This window comes from Dicentrarchus labrax, unplaced genomic scaffold, assembly GCF_905237075.1.
Source record: "Dicentrarchus labrax unplaced genomic scaffold, dlabrax2021, whole genome shotgun sequence".
Lineage (NCBI taxonomy): Eukaryota > Metazoa > Chordata > Actinopteri > Moronidae > Dicentrarchus > Dicentrarchus labrax.
Genome location: NW_026136701.1, coordinates 25,985,612 through 26,000,320, shown reverse-complemented (window position 1 = coordinate 26,000,320; position 14,709 = coordinate 25,985,612). Strand labels below are relative to the sequence as shown.

The following is a 14,709-nucleotide window of genomic DNA, read 5'->3' as shown; positions in this document are numbered from 1 at the left end:
TGTTGATTATTTTTTACACATCAATATTCATGTTTTATGTTGTACAGTTTTATTTGAGGTTTTTATGTGTCGTTTCAGTTTGTATGAAAGGTGCTTTATAAATAAAGTTGAGTCTAAAAAAAAGTGTCCATGCACTGAGTATGCTGCAGGAATAGTTTTCTGTTAAGTTACTCCTTTATTTATTATATTTATTTATTATGTTGTTTTCTTCTTTCTGTTATTTTATCCTTTTTTCATTATGATGTCTTAATGTTCTTTACCTTTTGACTTATATCTGTTTAAAAGTGACAATAAAGTTTTAAAATAATAAATAAATAATATTACACTTGTGCAGAGTATTTTTTTTACTTCACTTCCAAATCCCAGTCCAAGTTTTATAAGTGGATGTAGTGAGGAATAAGGAATATTTCACTCTAAATATATAATTATGTAGTTTTCTCACCCGTCTGTGTTGATTATTAAATCTGCACCTCTTCTGTTGCTATGTTTATTTCACCATGATCCTGATATATCACTGCCTATTGATCAAAAATCCAACAATCCAATCACATCCTCCATTTTTGTAATTGTGGAGAAAAAATAGTTATGGAAAATGGAAACATTCAGTGGCTGGAAATATTCAATTTCTTTGATTTAAACAAACAAAAATGGATTTTAATTGTAACAATCTACAGAATATTCTCTTGATTAATTGATGAAATATTTTTAATTTCTCTGAGCCCAAATTGACACAGTTAAATATCTTTTTTGTCTGACCTTCAGTCCAAATCAGGGACCATTTTTAGGTTTCAAGATGTCTTGCCACCCTAGTTTGGTGTTAAATGCTTTCAAATTTAACACATCAATAAAGATTAACTTTAAAACTAACGTGATAAAAATGGAAATTCATTAAACAATCTGTTATGGCCACATTTTACACCAACTGATCTTAAATTGGTGTTTAAGATCGGCTTAAATTTGATCAAAAAAGACTAAAAATTATTTCAAATTGCCATTTTTACACTCATTTCTATTCAATGCTTCACTAATCTGACACAATAATTATTTTGAGTTGAAATATTATTTGAAATATCTTCATTTTGGTGTTTTTCCAAGCAAATACTGATATATGTGATTGTTTGTGATTAAATATTTCTGCCACCCCTCAAAGTCTCCACACAGAATATTTGCTCTACTCTTTTATTTACTTCGATGGGATTGGAGTTGTATAGTGATTATTATAGTCACATCAGCACCATACTATGATATTCCAGTCAGCGACAGATGTCTCGAAACCAAACTGTTGTACCACGAGAAATAAGAAAATATGTTATTATATAAATATATTTTGTTTTCTTTCTTTTTATAATTTGTGTGAACTAGCCCTTTTTTGTCTTTCCTTTTCTATAATATTTTTATTTTATTTATGTTTCCTCCCGCACAAAATAATGTAAAATAAATACAGAGTCCAATGGTTTCATCTTCAATTCTCTATCTTGTCCGAACAAAATAAAGAATAAAAGATTCAAATCATAAAAAACAGCCACAGACCAGGAGTGTCCACATACGTTTGGCCATTTACTATAGTTTTATCTTTTTTTTTCATGTCTCTTTGCTTGCTGCAAATGTTTTTTCTACAATGCTGAGCTGCTGTAATACAGTAATTCAATCAATCAAACTTTATTCATATAGCACAGTTCAAAGTGCTTCACAGACGATTGGCAAGACGATAATGAGACAGAACAAAGTCAAAATTAAATAAATTGAATCAATGTTGATGTTCAGGGTAAATTTTAGGATGTCATGGCAACTTTGTTGTTTTTGTTTTTACAGTGTTTTCTCTCTGTAGCTCACAACAGTAGATCAAATCAATATGGCTTCCATGTTTAGGCCACTCATGCTAAATCTGTACTCATGATGTATTTAATCTCATTAGGACCTCAGACATGTACACATAGTTAGTTTAATGAAGGAAGCTAATGGTCCTGCAACATCACTAATGATGCCACAAGAGACTATGTTGTCATTAAGATCACCAATGAGACCAAACTGTCCAACAGACCATAATTATCCAGGACTCAACTAAATATATCTCTCAGAGCTGGTGTGTAAATGTGTGTGAAAGTGTGCTAGTTGTGCTTTTTAAGCTCTTAAGGACCTTTGCTCGGCCGTCCAATGGACTTAGAGGTGATTAAAGGCTTTGGCCCCACAGATGGGTTGCCAAGCATCTGTTAAAGTCAAATGACAGACAGCCAGCGGCACCCCTGCCTGACAAAAAATAAATAAAAAACATTTTTAAAAATCCTGTTTGTGTAATTACTCTAATGCAGGGACGCCCACATGTCGGTACAGAATGACAGAGGTGGATCCACACACCGGCTTAAAATGAAGCTGGAAGGGGGGAGGGACAGGGGAGCAGTGTTGTCTTTACTGACCAAACATCAACAGATTTTGCAATCGGAATGCATCGGGCAACATTGCCCTGTGAACAACCACAGTATCGCAGAGGCCTTTTATATTGTTGATATTATATGACCAGTAAGGTGTATTACTCAAACTAGTAATATGTTTTTACTTTCAAAAATGGATGTAGGAGCAGAACTTTGAGGTAAATGAAAAGAAAATGAAATCAGATTGGCTGCATTTTATTTTGGATTGATTTTTTTTTTACTATGCCAACAGACAGTGATTACAGGGGTCGCTTTTGTCGGGGGCTCGTCAAGGTTGGAAACCCAAACCAAAAGCAGAATGCAATCAGATTGGCTGGATTTGATTTTGGATTGATTTATCTTTGATAGAAACACTTAGAAAGAAGACTACAGACAGAGGAAAGTAAACCCTTTCCGATCCCATCCACGTAGAGGTTCGCCAAACAAGTTCCTTTTGTTTCGAATCACGTACGTCCTTTACGGCTAACAAATACGTTGCTGACAGTCCCAACTTTTCACCTTGCGGCTGTCATGGTGTTACCGTGGAGGGCTCGTCCGGGAATTGAACCCTGGACTTCTCGCCCCCTAAGCGAGAATCATACCCCTAGACCAACGAGCTACAGAAAACTGCCCAAGGGCCTGATCCGATCACGGCTGACTCATCATTAGAAACAGACCTGCAAGTTTGTCAATGTGGACGGCTCATCTAGCTTTTCAACCCAAACCAGACCCTCGTTCTCTGCCTCACGCCTGTACCACTGGCCCGTCTTCTGGATCTCCCTCTCTGTATTCCCCCTGTGTCAAGCCAACTTCTGGATCTAGTTCTCTATCTACCGCCTGTGTTGCTACACCATTTTCTGGATCGCCTTCTCTTTCATACCCCTAGACCAACGAGCCGCTTTTGTCGGGGGCTCATCCAGGTTTGAAACCGAAATTAAAATCAGATTTTGGGATTGATTGTTCTTCGATAGAAACACTTAGAAAGACGACTACAGGCAGAGGAAATTAAACCCGTTCTGATCCCATCCACGTAGAGGTTCGCCAAACAAGTTCCTTTTGTTTCCAATCACGTAGGTGTGATGATGGAGGTGACTGCAACGACACTGAGATGGACCACTTGCAGAGAGTGCGGTCGGAGTCTGAGGTGAAGGAGCAAGTCCTTTACGGCTAACAAATACGTTGCTGACAGTCCCAACTTTTCACCTTGCGGCTGTCAAGGTGTTACGGTGGAGGGCTCGTCCGGGAATTGAACCCGGGACCTCTCGCACCCGAGCGAGAATCATACCCCTAGACCAACGAATCACAAAAGCCCACTTTCTGGGTAAAAAAAAAAGAAGTCTGAGTCCAACACCGCTGACTAAGTAGAAAGAGCTTTGTCGAGAGAAAGCGCTGCTATGGGAAGCAGTAAGGACATCCGCCACTTCATTCTAGGGGACCTCTGGTATCGAAAACAACTTTAGCCACGGTTCAAGGACAAAGCCACACCATCTGATACTTTCTCCTGCTTGTGACGTGTGCTGGCCGTATGGCTTTCAAAGGAGGAGGAACAGGGACTGCAAATACAACTCCAACAACAAGCCATCTGCAGAGCGCATGCTTATTTCTAGGCGTAGACGGAGGCGCTTCAGTTGACGATCAACAAAGATCTTACTGAGAGCCCCGTTATTAAGACCTGTGGGCTCGTCCGGGATTTGAACCCGGGACCTCTCGCACCCAAAGCGAGAATCATACCCCTAGACCAACGAGCCACAGAGTGCTGCGAAAGAGTCTGATTTCATCACTGTTGCATTGATAGAAACAACCTTTCTGCAAAAGAAAAGCAAGCTCAAAAGCTGCTTTGCCCACCGCCATAATGGGACTATGCCAACAGTCAGCTCCCGATTGCAGTCTTTGGGATTCGGTTAAGCAGGTCCTGAGCTTAGACCTTTCGAGCCAGGATCTTGCTGACAGTCCGCACATTGAGTCTTGAGGCTGATAAGCTACCCTTGACGAGGGCTCGTCCGGGATTTGAACCCGGGACCTCTCGCACCCTAAGCGAGAATCATACGCCTAGACCAACGAGCCACGGAAAACTGCCCAAGTGCCTGATCCGATCACGGCTGACTCATCATTAGAAACAGACCTGCAAGTTTGTCAATGTGGACGGCTCATCTAGCTTTTCAACCCAAACCAGACCCTCGTTCTCTGCCTCACGCCTGTACCACTGGCCCGTCTTCTGGACCTCCCTCTCTGTATTCCCCCTGTGTCAAGCCAACTTCTGGATCTCGTTCTCTATCTACCGCCTGTGTTGCTACACCATTTTCTGGATCGCCTTCTCTTTCATACCCCTAGACCAATGAGCCGCTTTTGTTGGGGGCTCATCCAGGTTTGAAACCCAAATTAAAATCAGATTTTGGGATTGATTGTTCTTCGATAGAAACACTTAGAAAGAAGACTACAGGCAGAGGAAAGTAAACCCTTTCTGATCCCATCCACGTAGAGGTTCGCCAAACAAGTTCCTTTTGTTTCCAATCACGTAGGTGTGATGATGGAGGTGACTGCAACGACACTGAGATGGACCACTTGCAGAGAGTGCGGTCGGAGTCTGAGAGTGAAGGAGCAAGTCCTTTACGGCTAACAAATACGTTGCTGACAGTCCCAACTTTTCACCTTGCGGCTGTCAAGGTGTTACGGTGGAGGGCTCGTCCGGGAATTGAACCCGGGACCTCTCGCACCCGAAGCGAGAATCATACCCCTAGACCAACGAATCACAAAAAAGCCCACTTTCTGGGTAAAAAAAAAAAGAAGTCTGAGTCCAACACCGCTGACTAAGTAGAAAGAGCTTTGTCGAGAGAAAGCGCTGCTATGGGAAGCAGTAAGGACATCCGCCACTTCATTCTAGGGGACCTCTGGTATCGAAAACAACTTTAGCCACGGTTCAAGGACAAAAGCCACACCATCTGATACTTTCTCCTGCTTGTGACGTGTGCTGGCCGTATGGCTTTTCAAAGGAGGGAGGAACAGGGACTGCAAATACAACTCCAACAACAAGCCATCTGCAGAGCGCATGCTTATTTCTAGGCGTAGACGGAGGATCAACAAAGATCTTACTGAGAGCCCCGTTATTAAGACCTGTGGGCTCGTCTGGGATTTGAACCCGGGACCTCTCGCACCCAAAGCGAGAATCATAACCCTAGACCAACGAGCCACAGAGTGCTGCGAAAGAGTCTGATTTCATCACTGTTGCATTGATAAAAACAACCTTTCTGCAAAAGAAAAGCAAGCTCAAAAGCTGCTTTGCCCACCGCCATAATGGGACTATGCCAACAGTCAGCTCCCGATTGCAGTCTTTGGGATTCGGTTAAGCAGGTCCTGAGCTTAGACCTTTCGAGCCAGGATCTTGCTGACAGTCCGCACATTGAGTCTTGAGGCTGACAAGCTGCCCTTGACGAGGGCTCGTCCGGGATTTGAACCCGGGACCTCTCGCACCCTAAGCGAGAATCATACCCCTAGACCAACGAGCCACGGAAAACTGCCCAAGTGCCTGATCCGATCACGGCTGACTCATCATTAGAAACAGACCTGCAAGTTTGTCAATGTGGACGGCTCATCTAGCTTTTCAACCCAAACCAGACCCTCGTTCTCTGCCTCACGCCTGTACCACTGGCCCGTCTTCTGGACCTCCCTCTCTGTATTCCCCCTGTGTCAAGCCAACTTCTGGATCTCGTTCTCTATCTACCGCCTGTGTTGCTACACCATTTTCTGGATCGCCTTCTCTTTCATACCCCTAGACCAATGAGCCGCTTTTGTTGGGGGCTCATCCAGGTTTGAAACCCAAATTAAAATCAGATTTTGGGATTGATTGTTCTTCGATAGAAACACTTAGAAAGAAGACTACAGGCAGAGGAAAGTAAACCCTTTCTGATCCCATCCACGTAGAGGTTCGCCAAACAAGTTCCTTTTGTTTCCAATCACGTAGGTGTGATGTTGGAGGTGACTGCAACGACACTGAGATGGACCACTTGCAGAGAGTGCGGTCAGAGTCTGAAGAAGAGCAAGTCCTTTACGGCTAACAAATACGTTGCTGACAGTCACAACTTTTCACCTTGCGGCTGTCAAGGTGTTACGGTGGAGGGCTCGTCCGGGAATTGAACCCGGGACCTCTCGCACCCGAAGCGAGAATCATACCCCCTAGACCAACGAGCCACAAAAAGCCCACTTTCTGGGTAAAAAAAAAAGAAGTCTGAGTCCAACACCGCTGACTAAGTAGAAAGAGCTTTGTCGAGAGAAAGCGCTGCTATGGGAAGCAGTAAGGACATCCGCCATTTCATTCTAGGGGACCTCTGGTATCGAAAACAACTTTAGCCACGGTTCAAGGACAAAAGCCACACCATCTGATACTTTCTCCTGCTTGTGACGTGTGCTGGCCGTATGGCTTTTCAAAGGAGGGAGGAACGGGGACTGCAAATACAACTCCAACAACAAGCCATCTGCAGAGCGCATGCTTATTTCTAGGCGTAGACGGAGGCGCTTCAGTTGACGATAAACAAAGATCTTACTGAGAGCCCCGTTATTAAGACCTGTGGGCTCGTCCGGGATTTGAACCCGGGACCTCTCGCACCCAAAGCGAGAATCATACCCCTAGACCAACGAGCCACAGAGTGCTGCGAAAGAGTCTGATTTCATCACTGTTGCATTGATAGAAACAACCTTTCTGCAAAAGAAAAGCAAGCTCAAAAGCTGCTTTGCCCACCGCCATAATGGGACTATGCCAACAGTCAGCTCCCGATTGCAGTCTTTGGGATTCGGTTAAGCAGGTCCTGAGCTTAGACCTTTCGAGCCAGGATCTTGCTGACAGTCCGCACATTGAGTCTTGAGGCTGACAAGCTGCCCTTGACGAGGGCTCGTCCGGGATTTGAACCCGGGACCTCTCGCACCCTAAGCGAGAATCATACCCCTAGACCAACGAGCCACGGAAAACTGCCCAAGTGCCTGATCCGATCACGGCTGACTCATCATTAGAAACAGACCTGCAAGTTTGTCAATGTGGACGGCTCATCTAGCTTTTCAACCCAAACCAGACCCTCGTTCTCTGCCTCACGCCTGTACCACTGGCCCGTCTTCTGGACCTCCCTCTCTGTATTCCCCCTGTGTCAAGCCAACTTCTGGATCTCGTTCTCTATCTACCGCCTGTGTTGCTACACCATTTTCTGGATCGCCTTCTCTTTCATACCCCTAGACCAATGAGCCGCTTTTGTTGGGGGCTCATCCAGGTTTGAAACCCAAATTAAAATCAGATTTTGGGATTGATTGTTCTTCGATAGAAACACTTAGAAAGAAGACTACAGGCAGAGGAAAGTAAACCCTTTCTGATCCCATCCACGTAGAGGTTCGCCAAACAAGTTCCTTTTGTTTCCAATCACGTAGGTGTGATGATGGAGGTGACTGCAACGACACTGAGATGGACCACTTGCAGAGAGTGCGGTCAGAGTCTGAGAGTGAAGGAGCAAGTCCTTTACGGCTAACAAATACGTTGCTGACAGTCACAACTTTTCACCTTGCGGCTGTCAAGGTGTTACGGTGGAGGGCTCGTCCGGGGAATTGAACCCGGGACCTCTCGCACCCGAAGCGAGAATCATACCCCTAGACCAACGAGCCACAAAAAGCCCAATTTCTGGGTAAAAAAAATAGAAGTCTGAGTCCAACACCGCTGACTAAGTAGAAAGAGCTTTGTCGAGAGAAAGCGCTGCTATGGGAAGCAGTAAGGACATCCGCCATTTCATTCTAGGGGACCTCTGGTATCGAAAACAACTTTAGCCACGGTTCAAGGACAAAAGCCACACCATCTGATACTTTCTCCTGCTTGTGACGTGTGCTGGCCGTATGGCTTTTCAAAGGAGGGAGGAACGGGGACTGCAAATACAACTCCAACAACAAGCCATCTGCAGAGCGCATGCTTATTTCTAGGCGTAGACGGAGGCGCTTCAGTTGACGATCAACAAAGATCTTACTGAGAGCCCCGTTATTAAGACCTGTGGGCTCGTCCGGGATTTGAACCCGGGACCTCTCGCACCCAAAGCGAGAATCATACCCCCTAGACCAACGAGCCACAGAGTGCTGCGAAAGAGTCTGATTTCATCATTGTTGCATTGATAGAAACAACCTTTCTGCAAAAGAAAAGCAAGCTCAAAAGCTGCTTTGCCCACCGCCATAATGGGACTATGCCAACAGTCAGCTCCCGATTGCAGTCTTTGGGATTCGGTTAAGCAGGTCCTGAGCTTAGACCTTTCGAGCCAGGATCTTGCTGACAGTCCGCACATTGAGTCTTGAGGCTGACAAGCTGCCCTTGACGAGGGCTCGTCCGGGATTTGAACCCGGGACCTCTCGCACCCTAAGCGAGAATCATACCCCCTAGACCAACGAGCCACGGAAAACTGCCCAAGTGCCTGATCCGATCACGGCTGACTCATCATTAGAAACAGACCTGCAAGTTTGTCAATGTGGACGGCTCATCTAGCTTTTCAACCCAAACCAGACCCTCGTTCTCTGCCTCACGCCTGTACCACTGGCCCGTCTTCTGGACCTCCCTCTCTGTATTCCCCCTGTGTCAAGCCAACTTCTGGATCTCGTTCTCTATCTACCGCCTGTGTTGCTACACCATTTTCTGGATCGCCTTCTCTTTCATACCCCTAGACCAATGAGCCGCTTTTGTTGGGGGCTCATCCAGGTTTGAAACCCAAATTAAAATCAGATTTTGGGATTGATTGTTCTTCGATAGAAACACTTAGAAAGAAGACTACAGGCAGAGGAAAGTAAACCCTTTCTGATCCCATCCACGTAGAGGTTCGCCAAACAAGTTCCTTTTGTTTCCAATCACGTAGGTGTGATGATGGAGGTGACTGCAACGACACTGAGATGGACCACTTGCAGAGAGTGCGGTCAGAGTCTGAGAGTGAAGGAGCAAGTCCTTTACGGCTAACAAATACGTTGCTGACAGTCACAACTTTTCACCTTGCGGCTGTCAAGGTGTTACGGTGGAGGGCTCGTCCGGGAATTGAACCCGGGACCTCTCGCACCCGAAGCGAGAATCATACCCCTAGACCAACGAGCCACAAAAAGCCCAATTTCTGGGTAAAAAAAAAGAAGTCTGAGTCCAACACCGCTGACTAAGTAGAAAGAGCTTTGTCGAGAGAAAGCGCTGCTATGGGAAGCAGTAAGGACATCCGCCACTTCATTCTAGGGGACCTCTGGTATCGAAAACAACTTTAGCCACGGTTCAAGGACAAAAGCCACACCATCTGATACTTTCTCCTGCTTGTGACGTGTGCTGGCCGTATGGCTTTTCAAAGGAGGGAGGAACGGGGACTGCAAATACAACTCCAACAACAAGCCATCTGCAGAGCGCATTCTTATTTCTAGGCGTAGACGGAGGCGCTTCAGTTGACGATCAACAAAGATCTTACTGAGAGCCCCGTTATTAAGACCTGTGGGCTCGTCCGGGATTTGAACCCGGGACCTCTCGCACCCAAAGCGAGAATCATACCCCTAGACCAACGAGCCACAGAGTGCTGCGAAAGAGTCTGATTTCATCACTGTTGCATTGATAGAAACAACCTTTCTGCAAAAGAAAAGCAAGCTCAAAAGCTGCTTTGCCCACCGCCATAATGGGACTATGCCAACAGTCAGCTCCCGATTGCAGTCTTTGGGATTCGGTTAAGCAGGTCCTGAGCTTAGACCTTTCGAGCCAGGATCTTGCTGACAGTCCGCACATTGAGTCTTGAGGCTGACAAGCTGCCCTTGACGAGGGCTCGTCCGGGATTTGAACCCGGGACCTCTCGCACCCTAAGCGAGAATCATACCCCTAGACCAACGAGCCACGGAAAACTGCCCAAGTGCCTGATCCGATCACGGCTGACTCATCATTAGAAACAGACCTGCAAGTTTGTCAATGTGGACGGCTCATCTAGCTTTTCAACCCAAACCAGACCCTCGTTCTCTGCCTCACGCCTGTACCACTGGCCCGTCTTCTGGACCTCCCTCTCTGTATTCCCCCTGTGTCAAGCCAACTTCTGGATCTCGTTCTCTATCTACCGCCTGTGTTGCTACACCATTTTCTGGATCGCCTTCTCTTTCATACCCCTAGACCAATGAGCCGCTTTTGTTGGGGGCTCATCCAGGTTTGAAACCCAAATTAAAATCAGATTTTGGGATTGATTGTTCTTCGATAGAAACACTTAGAAAGAAGACTACAGGCAGAGGAAAGTAAACCCTTTCTGATCCCATCCACGTAGAGGTTCGCCAAACAAGTTCCTTTTGTTTCCAATCACGTAGGTGTGATGATGGAGGTGACTGCAACGACACTGAGATGGACCACTTGCAGAGAGTGCGGTCAGAGTCTGAGAGTGAAGGAGCAAGTCCTTTACGGCTAACAAATACGTTGCTGACAGTCACAACTTTTCACCTTGCGGCTGTCAAGGTGTTACGGTGGAGGGCTCGTCCGGGGAATTGAACCCGGGACCTCTCGCACCCGAAGCGAGAATCATACCCCTAGACCAACGAGCCACAAAAAGCCCAATTTCTGGGTAAAAAAAAAGAAGTCTGAGTCCAACACCGCTGACTAAGTAGAAAGAGCTTTGTCGAGAGAAAGCGCTGCTATGGGAAGCAGTATGGACATCCGCCACTTCATTCTAGGGGACCTCTGGTATCGAAAACAACTTTAGCCACGGTTCAAGGACAAAAGCCACACCATCTGATACTTTCTCCTGCTTGTGACGTGTGCTGGCCGTATGGCTTTTCAAAGGAGGGAGGAACGGGGACTGCAAATACAACTCCAACAACAAGCCATCTGCAGAGCGCATGCTTATTTCTAGGCGTAGACGGAGGCGCTTCAGTTGACGATCAACAAAGATCTTACTGAGAGCCCCGTTATTAAGACCTGTGGGCTCGTCCGGGATTTGAACCCGGGACCTCTCGCACCCAAAGCGAGAATCATACCCCTAGACCAACGAGCCACAGAGTGCTGCGAAAGAGTCTGATTTCATCACTGTTGCATTGATAGAAACAACCTTTCTGCAAAAGAAAAGCAAGCTCAAAAGCTGCTTTGCCCACCGCCATAATGGGACTATGCCAACAGTCAGCTCCCGATTGCAGTCTTTGGGATTCGGTTAAGCAGGTCCTGAGCTTAGACCTTTCGAGCCAGGATCTTGCTGACAGTCCGCACATTGAGTCTTGAGGCTGACAAGCTGCCCTTGACGAGGGCTCGTCCGGGATTTGAACCCGGGACCTCTCGCACCCTAAGCGAGAATCATACCCCTAGACCAACGAGCCACGGAAAACTGCCCAAGTGCCTGATCCGATCACGGCTGACTCATCATTAGAAACAGACCTGCAAGTTTGTCAATGTGGACGGCTCATCTAGCTTTTCAACCCAAACCAGACCCTCGTTCTCTGCCTCACGCCTGTACCACTGGCCCGTCTTCTGGACCTCCCTCTCTGTATTCCCCCTGTGTCAAGCCAACTTCTGGATCTCGTTCTCTATCTACCGCCTGTGTTGCTACACCATTTTCTGGATCGCCTTCTCTTTCATACCCCTAGACCAATGAGCCGCTTTTGTTGGGGGCTCATCCAGGTTTGAAACCCAAATTAAAATCAGATTTTGGGATTGATTGTTCTTCGATAGAAACACTTAGAAAGAAGACTACAGGCAGAGGAAAGTAAACCCTTTCTGATCCCATCCACGTAGAGGTTCGCCAAACAAGTTCCTTTTGTTTCCAATCACGTAGGTGTGATGATGGAGGTGACTGCAACGACACTGAGATGGACCACTTGCAGAGAGTGCGGTCAGAGTCTGAGAGTGAAGGAGCAAGTCCTTTACGGCTAACAAATACGTTGCTGACAGTCACAACTTTTCACCTTGCGGCTGTCAAGGTGTTACGGTGGAGGGCTCGTCCGGGAATTGAACCCGGGACCTCTCGCACCCGAAGCGAGAATCATACCCCTAGACCAACGAGCCACAAAAAGCCCAATTTCTGGGTAAAAAAAAAGAAGTCTGAGTCCAACACCGCTGACTAAGTAGAAAGAGCTTTGTCGAGAGAAAGCGCTGCTATGGGAAGCAGTAAGGACATCCGCCACTTCATTCTAGGGGACCTCTGGTATCGAAAACAACTTTAGCCACGGTTCAAGGACAAAAGCCACACCATCTGATACTTTCTCCTGCTTGTGACGTGTGCTGGCCGTATGGCTTTTCAAAGGAGGGAGGAACGGGGACTGCAAATACAACTCCAACAACAAGCCATCTGCAGAGCGCATGCTTATTTCTAGGCGTAGACGGAGGCGCTTCAGTTGACGATCAACAAAGATCTTACTGAGAGCCCCGTTATTAAGACCTGTGGGCTCGTCCGGGATTTGAACCCGGGACCTCTCGCACCCAAAGCGAGAATCATACCCCTAGACCAACGAGCCACAGAGTGCTGCGAAAGAGTCTGATTTCATCACTGTTGCATTGATAGAAACAACCTTTCTGCAAAAGAAAAGCAAGCTCAAAAGCTGCTTTGCCCACCGCCATAATGGGACTATGCCAACAGTCAGCTCCCGATTGCAGTCTTTGGGATTCGGTTAAGCAGGTCCTGAGCTTAGACCTTTCGAGCCAGGATCTTGCTGACAGTCCGCACATTGAGTCTTGAGGCTGACAAGCTGCCCTTGACGAGGGCTCGTCCGGGATTTGAACCCGGGACCTCTCGCACCCTAAGCGAGAATCATACCCCCTAGACCAACGAGTCACGGAAAACTGCCCAAGTGCCTGATCCGATCACGGCTGACTCATCATTAGAAACAGACCTGCAAGTTTGTCAATGTGGACGGCTCATCTAGCTTTTCAACCCAAACCAGACCCTCGTTCTCTGCCTCACGCCTGTACCACTGGCCCGTCTTCTGGACCTCCCTCTCTGTATTCCCCCTGTGTCAAGCCAACTTCTGGATCTCGTTCTCTATCTACCGCCTGTGTTGCTACACCATTTTCTGGATCGCCTTCTCTTTCATACCCCTAGACCAATGAGCCGCTTTTGTTGGGGGCTCATCCAGGTTTGAAACCCAAATTAAAATCAGATTTTGGGATTGATTGTTCTTCGATAGAAACACTTAGAAAGAAGACTACAGGCAGAGGAAAGTAAACCCTTTCTGATCCCATCCACGTAGAGGTTCGCCAAACAAGTTCCTTTTGTTTCCAATCACGTAGGTGTGATGTTGGAGGTGACTGCAACGACACTGAGATGGACCACTTGCAGAGAGTGCGGTCAGAGTCTGAAAGGAGCAAGTCCTTTACGGCTAACAAATACGTTGCTGACAGTCACAACTTTTCACCTTGCGGCTGTCAAGGTGTTACGGTGGAGGGCTCGTCCGGGGAATTGAACCCGGGACCTCTCGCACCCGAAGCGAGAATCATACCCCTAGACCAACGAGCCACAAAAAGCCCACTTTCTGGGTAAAAAAAAAAGAAGTCTGAGTCCAACACCGCTGACTAAGTAGAAAGAGCTTTGTCGAGAGAAAGCGCTGCTATGGGAAGCAGTAAGGACATCCGCCATTTCATTCTAGGGGACCTCTGGTATCGAAAACAACTTTAGCCACGGTTCAAGGACAAAAGCCACACCATCTGATACTTTCTCCTGCTTGTGACGTGTGCTGGCCGTATGGCTTTTCAAAGGAGGGAGGAACGGGGACTGCAAATACAACTCCAACAACAAGCCATCTGCAGAGCGCATGCTTATTTCTAGGCGTAGACGGAGGCGCTTCAGTTGACGATAAACAAAGATCTTACTGAGAGCCCCGTTATTAAGACCTGTGGGCTCGTCCGGGATTTGAACCCGGGACCTCTCGCACCCAAAGCGAGAATCATACCCCTAGACCAACGAGCCACAGAGTGCTGCGAAAGAGTCTGATTTCATCACTGTTGCATTGATAGAAACAACCTTTCTGCAAAAGAAAAGCAAGCTCAAAAGCTGCTTTGCCCACCGCCATAATGGGACTATGCCAACAGTCAGCTCCCGATTGCAGTCTTTGGGATTCGGTTAAGCAGGTCCTGAGCTTAGACCTTTCGAGCCAGGATCTTGCTGACAGTCCGCACATTGAGTCTTGAGGCTGACAAGCTGCCCTTGACGAGGGCTCGTCCGGGATTTGAACCCGGGACCTCTCGCACCCTAAGCGAGAATCATACCCCTAGACCAACGAGCCACGGAAAACTGCCCAAGTGCCTGATCCGATCACGGCTGACTCATCATTAGAAACAGACCTGCAAGTTTGTCAATGTGGACGGCTCATCTAGCTTTTC

At 46.9% G+C, this 14,709-nt stretch overlaps 22 non-coding genes across 22 annotated transcripts; all 22 read right to left on the bottom strand.

Moving 5' to 3' along the window:
• Positions 1–4,084: 4,084 nt before the first annotated feature.
• Positions 4,085–4,156, bottom strand: trnap-ugg (transfer RNA proline (anticodon UGG)). Its single transcript has one exon. It is a non-coding gene; the product is annotated as a tRNA-Pro (tRNA).
• A 244-nt stretch (positions 4,157–4,400) lies between these two features.
• trnap-agg (transfer RNA proline (anticodon AGG)) lies at positions 4,401–4,472 on the bottom strand. Its single transcript has one exon. It is a non-coding gene; the product is annotated as a tRNA-Pro (tRNA).
• Positions 4,473–5,081: 609 nt separating this feature from the next.
• trnap-cgg (transfer RNA proline (anticodon CGG)) lies at positions 5,082–5,157 on the bottom strand. The gene has a single exon. It is a non-coding gene; the product is annotated as a tRNA-Pro (tRNA).
• A 682-nt stretch (positions 5,158–5,839) lies between these two features.
• trnap-agg (transfer RNA proline (anticodon AGG)) lies at positions 5,840–5,911 on the bottom strand. Its single transcript has one exon. It is a non-coding gene; the product is annotated as a tRNA-Pro (tRNA).
• Positions 5,912–6,520: 609 nt separating this feature from the next.
• On the bottom strand, positions 6,521–6,593 carry trnap-cgg (transfer RNA proline (anticodon CGG)). Its single transcript has one exon. It is a non-coding gene; the product is annotated as a tRNA-Pro (tRNA).
• A 378-nt stretch (positions 6,594–6,971) lies between these two features.
• On the bottom strand, positions 6,972–7,043 carry trnap-ugg (transfer RNA proline (anticodon UGG)). The gene has a single exon. It is a non-coding gene; the product is annotated as a tRNA-Pro (tRNA).
• A 244-nt stretch (positions 7,044–7,287) lies between these two features.
• Positions 7,288–7,359, bottom strand: trnap-agg (transfer RNA proline (anticodon AGG)). Its single transcript has one exon. It is a non-coding gene; the product is annotated as a tRNA-Pro (tRNA).
• A 613-nt stretch (positions 7,360–7,972) lies between these two features.
• trnap-cgg (transfer RNA proline (anticodon CGG)) lies at positions 7,973–8,045 on the bottom strand. Its single transcript has one exon. It is a non-coding gene; the product is annotated as a tRNA-Pro (tRNA).
• A 378-nt stretch (positions 8,046–8,423) lies between these two features.
• Positions 8,424–8,496, bottom strand: trnap-ugg (transfer RNA proline (anticodon UGG)). The gene has a single exon. It is a non-coding gene; the product is annotated as a tRNA-Pro (tRNA).
• A 244-nt stretch (positions 8,497–8,740) lies between these two features.
• On the bottom strand, positions 8,741–8,813 carry trnap-agg (transfer RNA proline (anticodon AGG)). The gene has a single exon. It is a non-coding gene; the product is annotated as a tRNA-Pro (tRNA).
• Positions 8,814–9,426: 613 nt separating this feature from the next.
• On the bottom strand, positions 9,427–9,498 carry trnap-cgg (transfer RNA proline (anticodon CGG)). Its single transcript has one exon. It is a non-coding gene; the product is annotated as a tRNA-Pro (tRNA).
• Positions 9,499–9,875: 377 nt separating this feature from the next.
• Positions 9,876–9,947, bottom strand: trnap-ugg (transfer RNA proline (anticodon UGG)). Its single transcript has one exon. It is a non-coding gene; the product is annotated as a tRNA-Pro (tRNA).
• Positions 9,948–10,191: 244 nt separating this feature from the next.
• Positions 10,192–10,263, bottom strand: trnap-agg (transfer RNA proline (anticodon AGG)). The gene has a single exon. It is a non-coding gene; the product is annotated as a tRNA-Pro (tRNA).
• A 613-nt stretch (positions 10,264–10,876) lies between these two features.
• trnap-cgg (transfer RNA proline (anticodon CGG)) lies at positions 10,877–10,949 on the bottom strand. The gene has a single exon. It is a non-coding gene; the product is annotated as a tRNA-Pro (tRNA).
• Positions 10,950–11,326: 377 nt separating this feature from the next.
• trnap-ugg (transfer RNA proline (anticodon UGG)) lies at positions 11,327–11,398 on the bottom strand. The gene has a single exon. It is a non-coding gene; the product is annotated as a tRNA-Pro (tRNA).
• Positions 11,399–11,642: 244 nt separating this feature from the next.
• trnap-agg (transfer RNA proline (anticodon AGG)) lies at positions 11,643–11,714 on the bottom strand. The gene has a single exon. It is a non-coding gene; the product is annotated as a tRNA-Pro (tRNA).
• Positions 11,715–12,327: 613 nt separating this feature from the next.
• trnap-cgg (transfer RNA proline (anticodon CGG)) lies at positions 12,328–12,399 on the bottom strand. Its single transcript has one exon. It is a non-coding gene; the product is annotated as a tRNA-Pro (tRNA).
• Positions 12,400–12,776: 377 nt separating this feature from the next.
• Positions 12,777–12,848, bottom strand: trnap-ugg (transfer RNA proline (anticodon UGG)). Its single transcript has one exon. It is a non-coding gene; the product is annotated as a tRNA-Pro (tRNA).
• Positions 12,849–13,089: 241 nt separating this feature from the next.
• trnap-agg (transfer RNA proline (anticodon AGG)) lies at positions 13,090–13,165 on the bottom strand. The gene has a single exon. It is a non-coding gene; the product is annotated as a tRNA-Pro (tRNA).
• Positions 13,166–13,773: 608 nt separating this feature from the next.
• Positions 13,774–13,846, bottom strand: trnap-cgg (transfer RNA proline (anticodon CGG)). Its single transcript has one exon. It is a non-coding gene; the product is annotated as a tRNA-Pro (tRNA).
• Positions 13,847–14,224: 378 nt separating this feature from the next.
• trnap-ugg (transfer RNA proline (anticodon UGG)) lies at positions 14,225–14,296 on the bottom strand. Its single transcript has one exon. It is a non-coding gene; the product is annotated as a tRNA-Pro (tRNA).
• Positions 14,297–14,540: 244 nt separating this feature from the next.
• Positions 14,541–14,612, bottom strand: trnap-agg (transfer RNA proline (anticodon AGG)). Its single transcript has one exon. It is a non-coding gene; the product is annotated as a tRNA-Pro (tRNA).
• Positions 14,613–14,709: the final 97 nt, after the last annotated feature.